General features: G+C 52.5%; 1 pseudogene; it reads right to left on the bottom strand.

Moving 5' to 3' along the window:
- Positions 1 to 8,012: 8,012 nt before the first annotated feature.
- On the bottom strand, positions 8,013 to 22,051 carry LOC121500947 (annotated as a pseudogene).
- Positions 22,052 to 22,394: the final 343 nt, after the last annotated feature.

The following is a 22,394-nucleotide window of genomic DNA, read 5'->3' on the forward strand; positions in this document are numbered from 1 at the left end:
ATACTTCAATAAATGGACATACACTAAACTGCACATGTATGAATATACAATCTGATAAGTTTTGACATATGCATACACCTAAGAAACTGTGACTGTAACTAAGATAATAAACCTATCCATCATCCTCCAGTGTTTCCTCATCCCCTAATGCAGTCTTCCCTCCCTATCCCCACCTCTATCCCCAGGCAACCACTGATCTGTTTTTGGTCACTGAGTTGTATTACATTCCAGAATTTTATAGAGATGGTATCTTATCATATGTACTCTTCTTTTGTTTGGCTTCTTTTACTCAGCATAATATTTTTTTTAATTTTTTATTTTTTTTTAAGATTTTATTTATTTACTCATGAGAGACAGAGAGAGGCAGAAACACAGGCAGAGGGAGAAGCAGGCTCCATGCAGGGAACCCGACGTGGGACTTGATCCCAGATCTCCAGGACCAGGCCATGGGCTGAAGGCGGCGCTAAACCACTGAGCCACCCGGGCTGCCCTCAGCATAATATTTTGAGGCTCATCCATATTGTAGCAGGTGTCAGGTGTTAGTTTATTCTCATTGCTAATAGGATCCCATGGTGTGGATGGACCACAGCTGGATTATCCATTCACCTGTTGATGAACATCTGTGCTGTTTTCACTGTTTGCTATTATGAAGAAGCTACTATAAACATTTGTGTACAAGTCTGTGTGGAAATGTGCTTTAATTTCTCCTTGGTAAATACTTATGCGTGAAATGGCTAGATCATATGGTAAGTGTTTGCTTAACTTTCTAGGAACCTGTAAAACTTTTTCCCATGGTGGTTGTGCTTGTTTCACACTCCCATTGGTGTGAACATTCTGGTCCCTCCATATCATCACAAACATTTGATGTCAGCAGTCAGTCTCTCCATAGAGGATTTTGAGCAAAGTAGTGGCATTATTTTTTTTTTAAGATTTTATTTACTTATTCATGAGAGACACACACAGAGAGAGGCAGAGCCATAGGCAGAGGGAGAAGCCAGGGGAGCCTGATGCAGGACTTGATCCTGGACTCTGGGATCACAGCCTGAGCCAAAGGCAGACGTTCAACCATTGAGCCACCCAGGCATCATGATTTTTTTTTATTTTAAATCTTATTTTATTGTGGTAAGTACACTTAACATGAGATCTATACACTTAACAGATTTTTAAAAGATTTTTTTATTATTCATGATAGAGAGAGAGAGAGAGGCAGAGACACAGGCAGAGGGAGAAGCAGGCTTCATGCCAGGAGCCAGACACGGGACTTGATCCCGGGACTCCAGGATCACACTCTGGGCCAAAGGCAGACGCTAAACTGCTGAGCCACCCAGGGATTCCCCAACAGATTTTTAAGTATACCATAGAGGATTGCTAACTATAGGCACAATTTTGTATAGTAGATCTCTAGAACTTATTAATTTCACATAACTGAAACTGTACTCATTGACTAGAGTCCCTCCCTTCCCCTGTCCCTGGAAACCACCATCCTGCCCTTTGCTTCTGTGAATTTTGACAATTTGGGTAACTCGCATGAGTGGTATTAGGCAGTTTGTCTTTCCAAGTCTGGCTTATTTCATTTAGCATAATGTCCTTAAGGTTCACCCATGTTGTTGCATATTGTAAGATTTCCTTCTTTTATGAGGCTGACAGTATTCTGTTGGATGTATCTATCAAATATTCTTTATCCATTCATCTGTCAACCAACATTTACTTTGTTTCCATATCTTGGCTATTGTGACTAGTGCTGCAAGGAACGTGGGAGTACTAATGTGGGAGTACTAATATCTCTTTGAGATCCCCATGTCAATTATTTTAGATAAATACCCAGAAGGGGGATTGCTGGATCATATGATAGCTCTATTTTTCTTTTTTTTTAAGATTTTATTTATTTATTCATGAGAGACACACAGAGAGAGGCAGAGACATAGGCAAAGGGAGAAGCAGGCTCCAATGCAGGGAGCCTGATGTGGGACTCGATCCCAGGACTCCAGGATCACGCCCTGAGCTGAAGGCAGACACTTTAGCCGCCAAGTCACCCAGGGATCCCAGCTCTATTTTTCATTTTATTGAGTAGCCCCCATACTGTTCTCCAGAGTGGCACCATTTTGCATTCCCATAAACAATGTGCAAAGATTCCAGCTTTGACACTTGTCTTTTATTTTTCTGCTAATAGCCATTCTAACAGGTATGAAATGGTATTTTGTTGTGGTTTTGATTTGCATTTCCCTCATGACTGGTAACATTGAGCATCCTTTTTTAAAATTTTATGTATGTATGTGTGTGTGTAATCTCTGCACCCAATGTGGCTCTCAAACTCAAAACTCCAAGATCAAGAGTAGCATGCCCTTCCAACTAAGCTGGCCAGCTTTTTGTATACATCGTGGAAATTTGTACATCTCCTTAATAAGAATTGGTCTATTCAAGTCCTCTATTTTTTTCATCAAGTTGTTTTTTGCTATTGAGTTGTCAAAATTCCTTATATATTTTGGAAATTAACCACTTACCTAATAAATGGTTTGCAAATATTTCCTTCAGTTGCATAGATTAACTTTCCACTCTGTTATTTCTTTTGCTAGGCAGAAGCTTTCTGGTTTGATGAAAAGTTGTCTCTTCTTGCTTTTGTTGCCTGTGCATTTGGAGTCACATCCATGAAATCATTGCCAAGGCCAATGTCATGAAGATTCTCCCTTATGTTATCTTCTAAGAGTTTTATAGTTTCAGGTCTTATATTTAAGTTTTTAATCTTTTCAGTGTGTATGGTGTAAGATAAGTGTCCAATTTTAATAATTTGAATAGGGATATCCAGTTTCCCAACACTACTTGTTAAAGGATAAAAATCACAGGATCATTTCAATAGATATAGAAAAAGTATTGATAAAATTCAATACCCCATCATATTAAAAACTCCAGGAGCACCTGGGTGGCTCAGTTGATTAAGTGTCTACTTTCCGCTCAGGTTATGATCTCAGAGTCCTGGGATCCAGCCCAACAATGGGCTTCCTGCTCAGCAGGGAGTCTGCTTCTCCTTCTACCCCTCCACATGCTCATGTGCACTCTCTCTCTCTCTGTCTCACTACCTCTGAAATAAATTTAAAAATTTTAAAGTAAAAAAAAATAGAAACTCCAAAAAATAGGAATAGATAGAAATTAGCTCAACATAGTAAAGGCCACATAAGAAATCTCCTGTTGCCTCACCCCCAACACTCTGCAGCCAGGAGCACAGCCAGAGACCAGTCCAGGGCCATACGTCTGGACATACCCCCCTCTCTCTGTGGAATGCTGACCAGTAGCCAGTGTTACCACAACCATGGGTGACTCTAGCATTTTCTCTTTTTGTTAATTTTTGTTCTATGATTTTCCTATGACAATCATGCCATACTGGAAAACTGAAGTGTTCCCCAGGGCTACTGGAAAGATGTTAAATATATGATGGGCACTGGAAAGTGGAGGAAACCTGGAGAGAAACTCTAAGGTTGACCTTACAAATGGTTCTTGCTGGATAAGAGTCCAGTCCTCCTCCAAACACAATCAGAGGAGATAGAAAATGCATGGAAGCATTCCATATTGTCTCCAGGACCAGGAAGTCCTACTCCATATCTGACCACTCATGTTTGGCTTCAGTAGAGTAGCAGCAGCCTTGCTGTGTTGGAATCTCCAAATTCAGAGTCTGAAATGTTGCCAACAGAGTCCTGCTGTGTGATGCCCATAATCCTTGGGGCCCCTGGTGATGAGCTTGCTGTCCAGTAAGCTCAGAGAGCCTCAGTTCACTCAGATGGAGAGTGAGTATGAAATTATGATGCTGCCAGGAGCAGTAAGTGGCATCATCTCACTTGAGCACTTATCACAGATCAAGTGTGGTGAACCTGTAAAAATGGCTTTTATAAATTATCATTAAGGGTTCTCTAAGTTTATTCAAGCTGCTCTAACAAAGTACCACAAGCTGAGTGGCTTATGAAAAACAGAAAGTCATTTCTCACAGTTCTGGAGGCTGGAAGTCCAGGACACTGTCAGCATCGCTGGGTGCTGGTGAGATGCAACCAGGGTACATGCTCGGGTGCTCTCGTGGGCTGCAGATGGCATTTTCTCCAGGTGTCCTCACATAGTGGGAGGGATGATGGAGCTCTCTATGGTCTCTTTTATTAGGGCACTAATCCCATGCATGACCCTCTACCCTCATGACCTAATCACCTCCCAAAGGCCCCACCTTCTAATACCATCATATTAAGGATTAGAACCCCAACATATGAATATGGGGGACAGGACACAAACATTGATTCCATAGCAGGTACAATGTTGAGAAACCTTGTTTTTGAAACTCACAGACTGTGAGAAACAGTGTTTGTAATCATACTAATGGCAACGGTGTCCAGCTCCTGCCTGGAGTATGACTCAGAGAAGCCTCAGTATGAGCTGCCATACCAATACCCCATATCTACTGTAACTCTGTACTTCCCCCGGAAACAGGATTCTGGTCAAGTTCCATGTCTTGGTCAGAAGTGGATATCTTCACACTCAGCCACTGTGGCTTGGCTTCAGTTCAGCTCTACCTCACTCCGAATCCCATATAAGCCTGGTTCATCCCTTATTTGGGCGAACCCCTGCCCTGTTCCACTCCACACTCCCAGTGGCAACGACAGCTGCATCTGCTAATCTCTAAAGGTGGACTTCATCAGCTTCCAGTATGTGTACACTCTCATTTGTTATTATCTAAGCAAGGCAAGCATGGACTTGATCTTTGCAGCTGGGAAAAGTGCTCTTCTTCAGAGGGGAAGTGACCTGGCCACAAGGAGCAGAGGGCAGTGGTGAAGTCCACTTCTTTTTGTCCCTCCCACCATGCCCTTCTCAGGCTGCTGTGCTGTCCCCAGGATGGGTGGATGGTGATGACTCAGCCCCAACCTCCCCCATTCAAATTGTGGTCCTGCCACTGGCATCTGGATGCCCTGGAGCAGTTTCACTTGTCTCCTGCCTCACTTCTCCATCTGTAAGCACCTGCTTCATAGGGTAACACGAAGAGCAAGTGAGTGGGTGAAGAGCTCAAGGCCACCTGGCCCCCAGGTAAGGCTTAGCTGCAGGGCTGCTGGCAGGACCTAGGCTAAGATTCCTGGATTTAGCAACTGAGGCATAATTGCTTCCTATAATCATGCTTCCAAGTGGAACATTATTTGTCATTTATCTAAACTTCCAATTCAACTGGGCATCTTGTATTTGCTCTGGCAGTCTAAAGTCATCTCCTTGCCCCTGAACACTCCCTGCAGGGGACCAGGCAGAGGGTCAGGAAAGGTTGAGGCTTCTCCCTCACGAAAGCTGGGAGTGTGCCCAGGTCTGGACACCCTTGGCCCTTCACCTAGGCTGAAATGGACAGATGGAGCTGAGGGTGAAGCAGCCAATGAAGTGGCTGTCCCAAATGCCAGCCAAAGGTGTCGTCCACACTGGATAGTGCTGGGCCAGTCAGAGCCTTGTTAGAAGGTTCAAGCAGGACTCAGCAGTCACTGAGCTGAGCTTACCTGCACCCTCATGCCCATGCGTCTCTCTGTAATCAAATTCCCTTTGCTAATAATAATGGATACATTTAAAAGCAAACATTCATGGCCTTTATTATGGGTCACATGCTGTTCCAGCCACTCCCCATGTGTGTTTCTATTTTCAGTTGCTATATAACAAACCACTCTGAAGTTCAGTGGCATAAAGCAGCAGCCATTTCATTATGCTTAGGGATATTGTGGGTCAGGAACTCATGTAGCGCACAGGACTGACTTGAGGTCTGTCCCACAGTTTCTGAAATGGAGGCAATGAGAAGTGAAGATACAATGGTGCAAAACAGCAGAGACCTATGTTACTCCTCATAAGAAAGTAAAGCTGGAGGCTCAGGGGAGAACCAGCTGGAGGAGAGAAGAGTGGGCTGGGAAAGAAAGCATGAGATCCCTACTACAGAACTCTGGGCGGCAAGAGATGGACTCTGGGGGGGAGTAGAGATGGGCTCTGGGGAGGAGCAGAGATGGACTCTGGGGGGGAAACAGAGACGGACTCTGGGGGACAGCAGAGATGGACTCTGGGGGCCAGCAGAGATGGACTCTGAGGGGGAGTAGAGATGGGCTCTGGCGGGGAAGCAGAGACGGACTCTGGGGGACAGCAGAAATGGGCTAGGGGGCTAGAGGTGCTGGGCTGCCACCCTTCCACCTCCTCACATCCCCACCAACATAGTCCCCACCAAAACGTACACCACACATTCATACTAAGTTGGATTGTGGACCTTGGGAGAAGGATCAAGGGGATTGGCCCCATAGTCAACTCCACAAACGCAGAGTGGCCCAGGAAGGCCAGCCTCATCTGAGTGACATGAGCAAAGATGATGTATTGGTGGGTGCCAGTGCTTGGGAGGGAAGTGAAATTTTTGACTATTTTAAGCCAAATGGAGAGGTGTACAACCTTGGGCTGGACACCTGGCTCTGCCACTTGCCAGCTGGCAAATGCCCTCACTTCTCTCAGCCTCCATTTCTTTGCCTGTAGGATGTGGATGATAATGATGTGTACCTCGCAGCATCACTGTGAAGGTTAAATGAGGTATATGTATTGAGCCCTCAGGAGAAGACCCAGTTAAGACAGGGGATCTGAGACCCATAAGGAGCGTCTGTGAATGTCAGGAGCTGCAGGGGCTCTTGTCAACCCTGGCAGGTGTCTCAACCCTTTTCGGGTCCAGAAGCCTTGAGAATGTGAGCTGTGGGCACCACTCCCCACCACAGTGTGGAGGCCTGCAGCCCTGTGTAGCCCTGGGATGTGATGGAGGAGACTCTCCTGCAATCTAACCCTTTCTTGGTGATGAGGACCCAGCTGCTGTGACCCAGAGCAGGGCGCAAATTCCCACTCACCATGTGGCCTCATCAGTCATATACGCTGACCCAGCCACTGCATGTGTGGGATGGAGACACACAGCTCTTAAGGTAGGCAGCAAATGTGAAATGCTTGGAGCACAGCAGGTGCCCAGAAGCATTGGCTCTTAGAATGTGCTTCTCTGCTGCTCAGGGGACCCCAGAGACTTCAAAGCCCAGCCTGTGTCAGGGCAAAAGCCTGAGACTTGGACCCTTTTGGGGGCTTTAGTTCCCTAGCCTACGTCAGGGGCCAGTGGTCTCTTTGGCTTTCTTCTGCACAAATATCTAGATAAAAGAGCCAGGAGCCAGGGTGCTGCTGCCTACACTGAAGCCCCTTTTATGTTCCAGGTGGAGCTAGGATTGATGAAACCCCTGGCTTTGAGGAATGGGGTGTGGGAAGGCTGAATGGAGAAGTCCAGCTCTATACACAGTAATGGTGGGTCCCTTCCAGGAGCCCCTGCAGCCCCACACTGGGAGCCCTACAACCACAGGAATGTCACCAGGGGGCGTATGGAGCCAGCACATGGCTTCCTACCCGGGGTGTGCTGGGGTTTGCCTGTGTTGTGGCCACAGCTCACTGACCCCGTCCAGCCCCTTCCCAGGGCCCAAAACCCAACTCTACAACACACCACATTTTTTTTCTGGGGAGTGTTCAGGGTCCTCCCTTCCAACCTCCCATTTGAGTCTCCACTGCCTTCCTCTAACATGCAGCACACAGATAAATCAGAGGAATGCTCTGGAGTGTGTGTCTCCCTGTGGGAGACTGGGGATAATTTTCAAGTCAAGAGCAACTACACCTGTGGTTCTAGAATGAGGTTTCATCCACTCATGGCCCGTGTCCAGGACCCCATTTCCGGAAGCTCCACAGCAGCTGTGCCTTCAGAACCCGCAGGCTGTACACACAGGCCTGCGTCGGCGACCAGCCTGGGAGACAATGACCGTTCCCAGCCTAGGCCTCCCTATCTGCCCCTGCTGACCCCTCTAGACCCAACTTTCCAGAATAGAAAGAAATCTCCAGGACCAGGCAGGGATATCTGACAGCAATAAATTTATTAAGTATTCCCCCCCAAAATATAAACACAAACCAGTAAAAACAAAAAACAAAACAAACCATAAAACAGGCCTGGAGCTGACAATAAAGCAGACACGATGGAGCTGACCTATGGTGGGAAAACAGGACTCACGTGGGTGGGGATGCCGTAAATACTGGAGGACAAACACTCGGGAGCCCTAGGGCGCTGTGGCCAGAGCTGGTGGGGGCAAGGCTCGGGGCGGTGTCAATGGCGACATGGCTCTGGGGGACAGGCCTCTGGGCCACAGCGACAGCCTGGCTCTGCCCCTCCAGCTGCTTCACTTGGGGCCCTGAGCCTCGGCTCCTCCTCGTCATCTTCGTACATCTCGCCCTCCTCCTCGGCGTGGCATCCTGGTACTGCTGGTACTCGGGCACCAGGTCGTTCATGTTGCTCTCGGCCTCAGTGAACTCCATCTCGTCCATGCCCTGGCCCGTGTACCAGTGCAGGAAGGCCTTGCGCCGGAACATGGCTGTGAACTGCTCCAGATGCGCTTGAACAGCTCCTGGATGGCCGTGCCGCTGCCCATGAAGGTGCAGGACATCTTGAGCCCCGGGGTGGGATGTCACACACGGCTACCTTCACGTTGTTGGGGATCCACTCGACGAAGTAGCTGCTGTTCTTGCTCTGGATGGCCAGCATCTGCTGTCCACCTCCTTCATGGACATGCGCCCGCGGAAGACGGTGGCCACGGTCAGGTAGCGGCCATGGCGGGGGTCACAGGCAGCCATCACGTTCTTGGCATCGAACATCTGCTGAGTGAGCTCGGGCACCGTGAGCGCGCGGTACTGCTGGCTGCCCCTCGCGGTGAGTGGGCAAAGCCGGGCATGAAGAAGTGCAGGCGGGGGAGGGCACCATATTCACGGCCAGCTTGCGCAGGTCAGCACTGAGTTGACCGGGGAAGCCGAGAGAATAGTGACGCCGCTCAGGGTGGCCGACACCGGACGGTTGGGGTCACCGTAGGTGGGCGTGGCCACTTGGGTGCGGAAGCAGACGTCATACAAAGCCTCATTGTCCATGCAGTAGGTCTCGTCCGTGTTCTCCACCAGCCGGTGGGGGGACAGCCTGGCGTTGTAGGGCTCCACCACTGTGTCCGACACCTTGGGCGAGGGCACCACACTGAAGGTGTTCATGATGCGGTCGGGGTACTCCTCGCGCACCTTGCTGATGAGCAGTGTGCCCACCCCGGACCCCGTGCCCCGCCGAGTGAGCGGGTCAGCTGGAAGCCCTGCAGGCAGTCGCAATTCTCACACTCCTTCCGCACCACATCCAGGACTGAGTCCACCAGCTCTGCGCCCTCCGTGTAGTGACCTTTGGCCCAATTGTTGCCAGCCCCACTCTGACCTGTAGGTGAGGACAGGTTAGGGGGAAGCAGAAGGGGGACTTATAGCACCTCCCTGAACATGCCATCAAAGAGAGCAACTGTGGAAGCTCCGTGACATGGGGATGTCCAATGTTAAGGGCTCTAGACAGGAATTGAGAACCTGGAGTGGTAGCTCCTGCTCTGCCTCCCTAGGGGTTCCTGGATGAGTCTGTCAGCCCTCCCCTCCAGCCCACCCACCCTCTGGCTAGCCGTGCTGGGAGTGTAAACTATGACCCCCAGAATCCCTTGCAACTTGGAGTGTGAATGGGGATTTTTGCCCATCACTTGGGGTGTTGAGCTCTGGGAGACAGAAATGGGGTGAGGCCGTCTTGATCACAGCAGTGTTGCATGCCCATGAACTTGAGTCCTCTGGAGACTGACTCCTGTCCTGAAAGTTCTGTAACAGTCCTATAAACTGAATTCTCTGTTTTATACAATGTTCTGCTTGAAATACAAGTGGTTTATATTCCCTGCACAGAACCCTTTCTCAGAGCCTCTGTTGCCAAATGCAAACTGGAAAGGTCACTTTTGTCCTGCTAAGGAGTGACTTTGCCCTGCTGTTTCTGCTGTTTTGGATCTGCCTGTGATGGGGTCTACATCAGAGTGTGGGACAGGGGAGACTTACCGAAGATGAAGTTGTCAGGCCTGAAAAGATGCCCAAAGGCCCCAGACCGGACGCTGTCCATGGTTCCGGGCTCAAGGTCCACCAGAATGGCCCGAGGCACATACTTATGAGCTAGAGGGAAAGGGTGGGTTATGTGGGTCACAGAAGGTCAAGGGCTTCTCCTGCCCTCTAAATCCTGCCCAGCCTGCCAGAGTCATGCTGTCACCATAAGCGCTCAGACTCTCTGGGGTCAGAGAGGCTGGAACCATGAATGAAATGGGGACCACATCCTACATCCATGTGGGCAGGTGAATATTTCTCCAGTTCACTATGGACATTGTTTTATACTAATTGCTAAATGGTCCCTACTCTAGACCCTCCCCGGGCTTCCTAAGGGGCCTCCTGGACTCTGCTGAGCATTATACATATTTGACTCTCACTCCAATGGCAGTTTCTAGGGTTCCTCATCTTTGTTTTGTGAGGAGGGCAGAGATGCTGAGACCCCACAGTCAAGAAGCCCTCCCCAGAGGAAGCATGGGGGTAAGGTGGGAGCTCACAAGAGGCCTCGTTGTAGTAGACGCTGATGCGTTCCAGCTGCAGGTCTGAGTCGCCCACATAGTTGCCACTGGGGTCTATACCGTGCTCATCACTGATGACTTCCCAGAACTGCAGGGGGGAAAGGAAGGGTCAGCAAGTGCTCATGACCCCCGCCAGGCCCTTTCCCTCCCATGAACTCAGCCCTGAGTGTAAAATCAGGGGCCTGGACTCAAAGTTTGCACTAGCCTCTTTGAGTGACTTCAGAGAAGGGCCCAAGCTCTGTCATCTCTCAGAAAATTGTGATAGTCAATATGCATCCACTGTCTGCATGTTCATGGTGCCTGGAGCTCTCAGTGTGGTTCAGGGCTCAACTGACATGGACCTGGTTCCTTCAGACTCACCTCTGTCTTTGCTAACCAGGGGCCTTTGGTCCACTCCTCCATGAGGGGTTAGTAATAAACACTCCCTTGGGATGGTTTTCTTTATTCTCTCTTTTCAGATGAAGGAATGGAGGTACACAGAAGGCAAGGGACAGAGAGAGTCTAGGATACACATGTCCCTCAGTGTCAGGGCATGGGATGTCTAGAAACAGGGTCTGGCAGTGTTCAGTACCTCATCAGCCTCAGCCAGCGGGAACCACGGGGGCCTGCATGGGGAATGACTTGCCTGGGGCCCCCCAGCCTGCCTGCAAAGACCTGGCATAGCCCTGACTCCCAGGGCTCACTCTCTCCACTGCCTGCTGCCACTCACCCTACAGGAGCTGGACCACCTCTTTCCAGCTGTCAGACCCTGAGTGGGTCCTGGAGGCACTCTGTGTCCTCATCTGTTCAATAGGCCTGATAGTGAGAACAAGTCTTAGCAGGAAGCATGTGAACGTGTGCATATATGTAAAGACATACCCCCTGGGTGAAGGGAAGGCTTCACAGAGCTCGGCCTTCACCCAAAGGGCATTGCCAAACCGTTGTGAAGCACAGTGGGCCCATACAAGGAGAGTCAGGAGTCACACGCTGGTTGACTTTCCAGTGCCCCTCCTCTTTGTTCCTCAGGGTTGGAGTGACTTTCAAAAGATGAATGATATGAAGGCCTTGAGAAATAACAAGCCTCTACATGTGAGTCATGTGCTGGTAAAAAGACAGCTGAGTGAAAAAAGCAATCAGAACCCAGTTTGCACATATTTATCTAAATATAGATGTGTCTAACAGGCACACAGAGATCTGCTCCAGGGACCTGGGCCTTGGAATGTGGGTCTGGGTTGGGGGAAAGTTCTTTTCACTATATACCCTTTGACTCTTTTGGAATTGTCACGTTAATTTCTTTTTTTTTTTTTTTTAAGACTTTATTTATTTGACAGAGAAATAGAGAGAACCAAAAAAAAAAAAAAAGAAAAAGAAATAGAGAGAACCAGAGAGCAGGAGTGGGGGGAACGGCAGAGGGAGAGGGAGAAGCAGGCTCCTCATTGAGCAGGGAGCCGGATGTGGGGCTCAATCACAGGACCCCTGGATCATGACCTGAGCTTTAGGCAGACTGCCAACTGACTGAGCCACCCACGCACCCCTGTCACATGTTAATTTCTAAACAAAAAGATTAGCTAAAAATATGTTTAAAAACTCTGATAGTGGCGTCTGGGTGGCCCAATCGGTTAAGTGTTTGCCTTTGGCTCAGGTCATGATCCAGGGGTCCTGGGATTGATTCCCAAGTTGGGCCCCCTGCTCAGTGGGGAGTCTGCTTCTCCCTCTCCTTCTGACCCTCCTTCTGCTGGTGCTCTCACTCACTCTTTCTGTCTCTCTCAAATGAATTAAGAAAAAAAATTTCAATAAGTAAAAAATTAAAATTCTGATATGGGCAGGTATTGTTATTATTATAAAATGCATAGAAAAGTCTTGGCAACTCATCCAGAGAGGCTGTTATCAGAGGTCATCTCAGTGAAGGGAGGGGCTGGATTTATTCTCTTTTTTGTCATTGTTAACTGTTCTTTTTACACAGTGTGTGATAATTTTGTAATTAGGAAAAATAAACACAAAGAAATGTCACTGAGGCATTCAGGGCCTGATCAGAGCTTCCTACCACTACTTGGATCCCTATGGACTCCTCAGCCTAAGGCCTGCATGGGAGCCATGGGCTTGGTCCCTAGAGCTCTGGGACATCCACAAATCTCTGGTTTCAGGGACACCGTAGCCTGTGTAGAGGAGTGATGAGTTCAAGACAGCAAGTATAGGGCCAGGAGAGAGTGATTCAGCTACCCTACCATCAACAGATCTACAGAAAGTTATTGAAAATGCATCTATGGGAAGAAAAAAAAAAGAAAGAAAATGCATCTATGGAAGGCATGGTCTTCCAGGAGGTGATGGACCAGATCCCAGCACCAGTTGATGTGTGCCAGTGACTCTACCTCCTGGGACCTCAGTTTTCTCATCTGTAAAGTGGACATGATAATAGTACCCACATTAAGGGGTTAGCACAACTCTCAAGGCATTCAGCAAATGTTGGCTTCACTGACTTAAAAGGTTAGATGCTATTTAAATCTGTAAAGCCATATGCACAGATAACAAAAATAAGTTTTATTTTTAAAATGATTTTACTTATTCATGAGAGACACAGAGAGAAAGAGGCAGAGACATAGACGGAGAAGCAGGCTCCATGAAGGGAGCCTGATGTGGGACTTGATCCCAGTACTCCAAGATCGCAACCTGAGCTGAGGGCAGATGCTCAACCACTGAACTACCCAGGCGTCCCCAAAATAAAAGTTTTAAAAAGTCAATATAGGGATCCCTGGGTGGTGCAGCGGTTTGGCGCCTGCCTTTGGCCCAGGGCGCGATCCTGGAGACCCGGGATCGAATCCCACATCGGGCTCCCGGTGCATGGAGCCTGCTTCTCCCTCTGCCTGTGTCTCTGCCTCTCTCTCTCTGACTATCATAAATAAATAAAAATTAAAAAAAGTCAATATATTTTGGGATACTGTGGTGCAGTAAAATATGACACATCCCCCAAGACACATCCTTGGGGGAAAGGCACATTGGATAATGATATATAAAGTAAAACAGGGGACCTCAAAAAGATTTTACATTTTGTATAAAGATGTATAGGTGCACATGCACAGAAAACAGCTTGGAAGAATGGAAAGCAAAATTGTCCCCTAGGAGAGCAGGACCTAGAGGCATATGGTGGCTAAATGGGCACTTTGACTTTATCTGCAACTTTTTAGAAGAAAATATTAATAATTGCTTTTGTAGTTAAAACCAGTAAAAATATCTTGGGGGATCCATGGTGGCTCGGCGGTTTAGCGCCTGCCTTTGGCCCAGGAAGTGATCCTGGAGACCTGGGATCCAGTCCCACATCAGGCTCCCCACAGGGAGCCTGCTTCTCTGCCTGTGTCTCTGCCTCTGTGTGTGTGTGTGTGTCTCTCATTAATAAATAAATAAAATCTTTTAAAAAGTAAATAAAATAAAATAATTATCTTGGGACTCCTGGGTGGCTCAGTGATTGAGCGTCTGCCTTTGGCTCAGGGCGTGATCCTACATCCTGGGATGGAGTCCCGCATCAGGCTCCCTGCAAAGAGCCTGCTTCTCTGTCTGTCTCTGCCTCTCTCTGTGTCTCTCATGAATAAATAAAATCTTTTTTAAAATTAATCAATTATCTTACTAGTAAAAAATATTATGTAATAATAAATAATAGAATACAATTTTGTAGATTAAATAAGAAACAACTATGACCACCACTACAGTTGAGAAAACTATCCTGTCTGAGCTCGGCTGCTATGACCGACCCACGCGCCCCCCCCCTGGCGCTGTCCGCAGTGCTGATCCTTTGCCGCGTCCCTGCTCGGGGGCCAGGGAGGCGTCTGCCAAGGCAAGTTGAGGGCTTGCTAACTCTTGGGCGTTGGACCCTTTCAGGACTTTGATGTCTCTCCCCGCCCCTAGCACAACCAGCGCTACTGTGACCCAGTTAGGAGGCGGGTGCAAGGAAATCAGGAAATCCCTCCCCGCATTGGCGGTCAGCGCCAGGGCCCGCCCCTCCGAAGCTCCGCCCAGCGGCCGAGAGAAGGGGGCGCAGACAAAGGCTCCTGGAAGGTCCTGCACCCAGAGGGGAAGGCCGAGGTCCCCGGATTCATCCGCCAGTTGTGTGGCGGCGGTGAGGTGGGGGTTGGGGGGCCCCGCCCATCCTGATGTATCCGTGCAGACCTAGACTCAGACTCCTGCCCTGTCCTTGCTGGGCGGTGCCTCCACTTCCCGGAACGACCCCTGGGGGAAGGGCGATACCTCCTCTCGCTGCCTCCCTGTGAGGTGATGGCGCCTAAAGCATCTGGCACAGTGCTCAATCAGTAGCGATCGATGTCAAACTGCCTCTCAGGAGAGGTGTGTTCTCGCCCTGACCCCTCTCCATCCTTTCACAGCCAGGGCCCTCGCTAGAGCAGGCGCAACTGTGCCAGGCACCACTCTAGGTCCAGCAAGCAGAGCAGCAGCCCCACCCCCACCCCACCCCCACCCTCACCCCTGTCAGCTGCTGCTGGTGATGGGATGTCAAGGTTTGCTCTCTCCCCTCACCAGAAAGCCCACAGCCAATATGGGATCAGTAAACAGAAACGGTTAATGAACTGCCCCTCCACAGGGCAGATGTCAGCATCTGCTGGGCCTGGCCCCAGCTTTCAGCATTTTCTTTGAGTTTGGTCTCTGAAGACTTTCCAGGACAAGGAGTCCAGAAGGAAAAAGCTCAACTGCTGTCATTGGTCGGCCAAAAAAGGCAGAGGTGGAAAAGAAAGAAACAATTCCTCCCCCCACAAAATCCACCTCTCTCGGGTTTCATTGTTAGAAAGGATCAGACATTAATTTTTAAAACAACATAAAATAAGAAAATCAACCCAAAAGGAATAAAAATAATTAGCAAACCCATGAGGCCACAACTCTAAAAAGGAGGAAAAAAATCTCAGCTGAGGACACATGTCCAGCATTCAGGCTATGGCCCCTGCCCTCTTCCCTCCTCCTCCTGCCACCTCCCTCCCACTACCCCTACCCCTAGCCCAGCTACAGCTCCGGGTGTGGACTTGCCTTTGCTTGATATGTGTCTGTCCGGGCCACAGAAGGGATGGGTGTATAAACAGATCATGACTCCCCTAGGCTCAGGCCGAACTCAAGGCTGAAGGCTGCCCTCCCTCCCCCAGTGACCCCTGACCCTCTGAGGAGCAGATGTTCAGGGCAGGCCTGGCCCCTGTGACCACATTAATGAGCCCCCCGCCCCTCCCACCTGGCCAGGGCAGCTGTCAGTGACTGCCCCAGGAGCCCTGATTTGATTTGAGGCCATCATCCCCCCCGGCCTCCCCCTCTCCCAGCCCCCTTTCTGGGGCAGGCACAGCTGTTTCTTCGGGTGATTAGGGAGTCTCCCTGGTACCACCCCTCCACCCCATCCAAGTCGCCTCCACCCTAGAGAAGTTGCAATTTACATATCAGCCACGAGGCTGCCCCAGCCGGGTTGTAATTAGCTTTTTGTTCTTGCCTGGTTTCCATGGCAACAGCCTCCAGAGGAATCCCTTCCTTGGCCCCTTCCCCTCCAAGACTTGTCTCCTCCCACTGCCTCCTTTGGGAAACTCGCCCCGCACCACTGCACCCTGGGTCCCTGGCCTTGGTCCTGACAAAGCCACCCCTGGGGTCCCCCATTTTGTTCTGTGGAGTGTCCCAGTGGGCAGCAGGCCCCACCCACCCAGCCTGAGCCCTGGGCTAGACGTCTGCAGGGACGAGAGAGCTGGAAGGTAGCATGGCTCTTTTTCACACTTGCTGTGTGACCTTGGGCAAGAAACAATCTCCTTGGACTTGGGGACGTGACATCTGTCTCCTAGGTTCCAGTGGGGAATGATACCACCTCCTCATCCCCTTAGTCCCAAGGTCTCCGAGGTAGGCTAACAATGGAGGGGAGGAGCCGCAGGGTGATGCAGCTCTCCATTCCAGAGCCCAGCTTTGTTCCCACAACCCACCCTGACTCCATGGTCCCTGAGTGGGTGCTGTCCAACCCCACCGGGCGTTTGCCCAGGCGGGGCTGAGCAGAGGGAGAGTCCAGTCCTGGGCCAAGGTCACCCCGAGTCTGGGCCCAACCCCTCCCCCAACAAAGGAACAGGGTGGGGTCAGGAAGCTGAGGTTCCAAACCGTGAGTTTGCGGGCCTGTGGGGGGGGGTTCTGGCCACTTGGAGGGCATCCTGTTCGTGGGGGGAGCGGGAGCAGGGCAGATGGAATCATTTCGGCTTTGAAGGGGGTGTCCCACCCACACCTGCCCACCCCACCCATCTCGCTCCAGGCTGAGTTGCGACCCCAAGAAGAGGGCCACGCCCAAACAGTCCCCGCAGCTGCAGCCGCTGTGGATGGAGCTTAGTCGCCGACTTGGGCTGCGCTCCTGCAGGCCTGAGCTAACCCGGGCAGGAACAGAGGGCAGGCGGTGTGGACGTGGCAGGGCCGGGATCACCCCGGCTCGTCCCTTTGTTCTCGGCTTCGCGGTGGCAAGCGCGGCTCTGGGTGGGGACGCGGGTCGCGAGCCGGTGTCGGGGACCGAGCCTGGGCGGGGGAGGGGACGGAGGCGGCGCGCGTCCTCACCTTGGCTCCGATCTGGTTGCCGCACTGGCCGGCCTGGATGTGCACGATCTCCCTCATGCTCGGTGCGTGTGGCGGGCGGCTGCGGGACACGCGCGGACGGGTCGGGGCTGGCTGCGGAGGGTCGGCCGCCCCCGCCGCCCGCTCTTATAGGCTGGGCCCCCCCGCAGCGCCCGGCCTGGCGTCACCGCGCGCGGCCAATCGGGGGACGCCGCCGCAGAATGCGGCATCGGCCTGCAGCATCAGCACCGCGCATCCCCGCCCGGCAGCGCGATGCGGCGCCTCCTCCCGCCGCCACCCGGGTCCGGGGGGCCCGCGGGGGGCGGGAGCCTGGGCCCCACCCCGCACACCGAGGGGAGGGGCTGGCGGGCTCCTGGGAGGACAATAGAAGCCCCTCTTGGCTCTCGGACCCCGCCCAGACTTCCCTCCCGGGTCCCACCGCTGCGGCAGCCCCACCCCGCGGCTTTGCAGACAGTCTTTCTTCCCCACACCCGCTCAGGGACCAACCCCATGTTCCATCCCAAAAGGACGCCTCTCCCTCAGCTCCCTGTCTTGTGGCATAAAGGGACGAACGAGGTACCCTGAGCTTTGCTGGGTCCCTTAGGGGTGGGAGAGGCAGGAAGAGGCTGCAGCAGACACTGAACCCTCCAGAAGAAAGCATGGAGCAGGGCTCAGAAACGCGGAGTCAGAAGGACGGTCGATTACAATGGCAGCTGTGAATGAACTTCCCCGTCCTTCCCTGCAGTGGGGGGATGCCACCTGCCCCTCCTCCCTCAGGGGCTTTCATGAGATTCCAAATGGACCTTGCGCAGGGGGAGGCTTTGTACCCCAGCGAGGCACAGTGCCTGGTGTGTAGCCGCTGCTCAGTGAATATTGATGTCAGGAATTATCGGAAGGACACAAGCCAGGTGAGGGACTGGCAGGGTGTGGGATGGTGGGCAGTGGTTTCTGTCTGATTCACTTCCTGATGTCACCTGTACTCCTGGACTTTTGGTCCAAGTGAGGCCAACACAACATTGGTGGTAGGGGCTATGTAGTGAGATGGTGTGTGCATAAGGCAGAGATGGGGAATTCTTGGGGGGGATTCTTGGGGAAAAAAACTGGGAAAGGGAGTCCACTGGTCAGAAGAGAAAGGGGATGAAGTGGACGTGCAGTACAGATGTGATGTTACACATACATATACTACTGGCTTACTATTCTGGGGCCAGACTCTGTAGTGAAATGACCTTATAACAAGGTCCTTCTAATAGTTGAGTAAGAAATTCTCCCAGGAAGGGTCTCAAGAGTGCATGGGAGTTCCACAAGCTGTTGGCTGAACAGGCCTGTGATGTGTCTGTGTCTGGGCTCCTCAAGAGTGCGTTGACAGGGTGTGGCCGTGCACAAGCCCCTCTTCCCCCGTCCCCCAAGCTCTCCAGTTTGGCTAGTCTAGAAATGGGTCTTTTGTTCTCAAGAGACACCCCTCCCCCACAATGTGTCCATGATGTGGCTTTCTGTGGTTGGCTTCCACTGCCTGGGGCCCCTCCCTGTCCCCATTCAGGGGGTCCTTGGTGAGCATTTGGCTCTTCCCCGGAGCTGGCTGCACCTCCCCGTCTGAGCAAAGGAAGAAGCTTTGCAGCATCCAAGACCCATTACCCACATGCCCTGCCTCCCTGCGTGATGGCAGTGGGCCAGGCCAGCTCTCTCTCCATCCCCAGAGGGCTCTGGTGCCAGGTTCAAGGCTGACTCACTGTCTTGTCTCCCAGCAAAAGCTGGCCCTGCCGGGAACCAGCTCCTGGCATTGAGGCCAGCAGTCTGGGCTGAAGCTGCCAGCGTGGGTGGAGGCTGGCTGGGGCAGTGCTGGGGGTGGTTGGCCAGAGGCTGCAGAAGACTTTAGGCATTACTAGACCTGCCTTCAAATTGGCTGATACCATCACCCTTGCCACTGCCGAACCTGTATCAGGAAGGGGGTCGACTGTACGCTCAGTATATGTGGAGGAAACCAGGTGGGCTCTTCCGTGAGAAACCCAGGTTTGTCACAGAGGGAGGACCCAAAGGCTTCCGGCAACAGGCAGCACGGTTTACCCGATGTGCACTCCTTCACGGCTTGGACTTGGACAGTCCCACTCCATTCTGGGAGGCCTTGCCTCAAACACTTCCCAGAGGTGGCTGAGCACTGACCTCCCTCTCCTAGGAGGGCAGTCGTGGGGGAAAGCAGCCCCCAACCCCTGGCACACCCTGGGGGCCCTGCTGTGTTCCTCAGAGCAGACACGGAGGTCACATATGGGTCATGGTGGTCCTGCTTCTGCTGCCATCAAGGGCAGCCTGGACAGTGCTGAGTCATGTCACCTTGGAGGTGACTGGGGGTGGGGGTGGGGAGGGGGCAGCTGCTGTTCCTGTTTTTTTTTTTTTTTTTTTTTGAAGTTTCTTTATTTATTCATGATAGAGAGAAAGGCAGAGACATAGGCAGAGGGAGAAACAGGCTCCCTGCAGGAGCCCGATGTGGGTCCAGGATCATGCCCTGGGCCAAAGGCAGGTGCTAAACCGCTGAGCCACCCAGGGATCCCATTCCTGCTGCTTCTGACTCTGGTTGTTCTGAGCTGGGGTTTACACCAGGAAGAGAAAACTAAGACACAGGCCCAGAGCGGGTGTGATCAGGGGACCCCTACACTCTCTCCTTGCGCAGGGGCTCAGGCATTCAGGTGCTCTGGGGCTGTGGCTTCTTCAGCTAGGCAGCCCCACCCTGGTTTCTGGGATTCACAGCTCCCTGTTCATCACCCTCAACCCCGCCCTTGCCCCCCTCCTCCAGTTGCAAGCAATTTCCCAAAGGACGCAAAGCGGATGGTGATGTGCCTGCACTAGACACAGCATTTATTACCAGACTGCTTCCCAGCCCTGAGACCCTGGGCACCAGTCACTGATTCGGGCTGACGACCTCTGCCTTGGCCTGAGCAGGCACTGACCAACACTGTCTGGCGGGTACATGCGGTGCACGTGCACACAGTTGGGTCACCAGCTCTCTGGTTACCACTGGACCTTAGATCAGCCCTACCCTCCACTGCAGCTCCTGTAGACAGTCCCTCTGCCTGCAACAGGAGCTCACTTCTTCCCGAAGCAGTCCTGTGAGGTCTGGCTGGTCACAAAGTCCTTTTCCTGGAGGCCTTCCCGAGAGCAGTACTTGTCATGCTACCAACACTGAGACTTCACATCCCAACGGGCAGGGGCCCAAATCTCCAGACCTGGCAGCAAAGGTGGGTGTGTGCAGGCCTGGCCTGGTCCCTGGGTGGAGAAGGAACTCTCCAGGAGCAGCCAGAGATACTGTCCAGAAGCTCCGGACCTGGCTCTCGTGTCTGTGGCCCCACCATCTCCCCAGCCTGCTCCATTCTCCACAGCAACTCCTGGACATTTTTGTTTATTCCTTTCTCTGGCCCTAGAGGGTCCATGCATCCACCACGCCACAGATCAGCTCATCTGTCCTTTTCTGCAAGTGACTGCCCCAGTCACAGGGGTATCAATCACCACCTCCCTCTGCCCAGCACCCTGGTCTCAAGCCTGCAGCCTCACCAGGAACATAGCACTACCTCTTGGAGAGTCTTTCGGAGCTCCTGGCTGCGGAAGGCGTAGATGAAGGGGTCAATGATGGAGTTGCAGATGATGAGGGTGAGGAAGAGGTTGCAGTTCTGAAAGACGCAGCCACAGATGGGGTGTTGAGGGCAGAGGACCATGAGTGAGAGGTGCAAGAAGAAGGGGCCCCAGCAGAGAAAGAAAATGCCCAGCAGGATAGTGAGTGTGGCAGCGCCCTTGAGGCCAAAGCCCTGGTGGACGGAGTGCTGCCTCTTACGGAGCCGGGCAATACCTCGGGCGTGCTGGCGGGCGCGGGCAAGCATGTGGACGTACAGCACTGCCATGAGCACCAGCATGGCTACAAAGAAGCTGACAAGACAAAGCAGGACGGCCGTGTGATTGTAGTAGGCAATGAAGAGCGTGCTGGAGAGGACGCTAGCCACCCAGATAGCGGAGATGGCCCGCCACGCCCGCGGGAGTGTGACGATGCTGTGGTATCGCAGCGCGTAGAAGATGGAGAGGTAGCGGTCCACGGCAATGGCGCCCAGGAAGCAGAGGCTGGATACCATGGAACCACAGATGAGCACGTCAATGATGTCGTCCAGCTGCTGCACCACAGCAGCCTGCGCAGCCAAGGCGCCTGCCTCCACCAGCAGCATGACGGCCGTCTCCAGCACATTGCTCACGCTCACCAGCAGGTCGGACACAGCCAGGCAACCGATGAAGTAATACATGGGCGAGTGCAGGTTGCGGTTCTTGGCAATGGCGGCCACCACCAGCACATTTTCCACAACGCTCACCAGCCCCAGGCTGAGGAACAGCCCGTCGGGAATGGACACCTCCAGGCACCGGGGCCCGGTCTGGTTGGCAGCCAGCTTGAAGTGAGGGGTGGTTGGGGAGGTGGCATTGAGAGAGCCCAGCAGCCTTCTCTGGGGGCACTGCCCAGACATGGTCCCGGCAGGGAGCAGAGCAGGGTCCTCGCCCTCAGGTGTCTCGCTCAGCTCATGGTGCCACCAGCAGGGCCTGTCTGTCCTCCAGGGCCGCCCTCACATTTGCTCTCTCCCGGTCTGTACAAGTGTCAGCTCAGCCATGACCCAGCCAGAGAGTCCAGCTTCCTGACAGAGCAGTCGCTTCCCAGCCAGGACCCCAAGCTCCCTGACACCAACCCTCTAGTCTCTTTGGACCCCTCGACCCTCAGCCCACCTCCCCACCTCTTCCATGGAGGGGCAGTTGCTCAGGTTCAGACATACATTTCTATCTTCTTGCTGCCTCAAGGCGGCTCAGGGCTCCCGCTTTCCCAGGCCTGGAGGGGGCTGAGGTCCCACTCCAGAATGAAGCCTTTCTCCACATCTTTAAAGGCTCCGGAGCCCCTCCTCCTGAGGGTGGCCACGTGATGGGCGTGCACCCTGGATGCATGCATCGGAGAGAACCCACTGCACCCTCCAGGCAGCACAAATGGCACCCAGGGCTATCCTGACTCCAAGGACGTTGGACGCTGGGGCTCAGCTGGATGTGTGCCCCCTCACCTGGCTCCGCTCCCAGTGTCTGCCTATGTGGGGTCCCCTAAGTATACTGCAAATCCACTGCAAACACCACCTCCTCTTGGGAACTGTCTGATCTCTGACCACCCACCTGATGCCACCCTGCCTAGATACAGTCACTGGCTGGTGTCCACTCATCCCCAGCTTGAACCCCTAACTCCCTACCTCATGTTAGACACTAAGGGCAGCCCCTGCTCCTGAGGACCCCCACCCCCTTCACTGAGCCCTGCTGGAGGGCATCCTGGTCACGTCAGGGTCAGGCCCTTGCTCTGCCTCATCCTACAGTGGGGGAGGGGGAGGACCCTGA

Source organism: Vulpes lagopus, chromosome 10 (assembly GCF_018345385.1).
Source record: "Vulpes lagopus strain Blue_001 chromosome 10, ASM1834538v1, whole genome shotgun sequence".
NCBI lineage: Eukaryota > Metazoa > Chordata > Mammalia > Carnivora > Canidae > Vulpes > Vulpes lagopus.